Source organism: Arachis duranensis, chromosome 4, assembly GCF_000817695.3.
Source record: "Arachis duranensis cultivar V14167 chromosome 4, aradu.V14167.gnm2.J7QH, whole genome shotgun sequence".
Lineage (NCBI taxonomy): Eukaryota > Viridiplantae > Streptophyta > Magnoliopsida > Fabales > Fabaceae > Arachis > Arachis duranensis.
Genome location: NC_029775.3, coordinates 93,542,793 through 93,543,909, shown reverse-complemented (window position 1 = coordinate 93,543,909; position 1,117 = coordinate 93,542,793).

Below are 1,117 nucleotides of genomic sequence, written 5' to 3'. Positions count from 1 at the left end.
TCTGAAGGTTTGGACTTCCACTCTAAGCTTACTCACTTTTTGAGGTGGAAAGAACTTTGCCAAGAAGGCGTTGACTAGCTTTTCCCAAGAGTTCAGTCTTTCTTTAGGTTGTGAGTCCAACCATGTTCTAGCTCTGTCTCTTACAGCAAAAGGGAATAGCTTAAGTCTGTAGACCTCAGGGTCAACCCCATTAGTCTTGACAGTGTCACAGATTTGCAAGAAATCAGCTAAAAACTGATGAGGATCTTCCAATGGAAGTCCATGGAACTTGCAATTCTGTTGCATTAGAGAAACTAATTGAGGCTTAAGCTCAAAGTTGTTTGCCCCAATGGCAGGGATAGAGATGCTTCTCCCATAGAAATCGGGAGTAGGTGCAGTAAAGTCACCCAGCACCTTCCTTGCATTGTTGGCATTGTTGTTGTTTTCGGCTGCCATGGGGTCTTCTTCTTTGAAGATTTCTGTTAGGTCCTCTACAGAGAGTTGTGCCTTAGCTTCTCTTAACTTTCGCTTCAAGGTCCTTTCAGGTTCAGGATCAGCCTCAACAAGAATGCTTTTGTCTTTGTTCCTACTCATAAGAAAGAGAAGAGAACAAGAAAATTTGGAATCCTCTATGTCACAGTATAGAGTTTCCTTGAGGTGTCAGACGAAAAGAAAAATAGAAGGCAGAGGTAGAAAATTCGAACTTATCAAGAAAGATGGAGTTCGAATTGTGCATTAAGGAATAGTGTTAGTCCATAAATAGAAGGATGTGAGAAGAGGGGAAGAAATTTTCGAAAATTAAGAGATTTTAAAAACATTTTGAAAAACTTTAATTGATTTTTGAAAACCAAGATTGAGAAAGAGTAAAGTGATTTTTTGAAAAAGATTTTGAAATTAGAAATCAAGAAGATTTGATTGAAAACTATTTTGAAAAAGATGTGGTTAAAAAGATATGATTGGTTTTAAAAAGATGTGATTGAGAAGATATGATTTCAAAAATTTTTTTTAAAAATATTTGATTTTAAAAATTAATGACTTGGCTAACAAGAAAAGATAAGATTCAAACATTAAACCTTTCTCAACAGAATAGGCAACATACTTGAAATGTCGAATCAAATCATTAATTGATAGCAAGTAT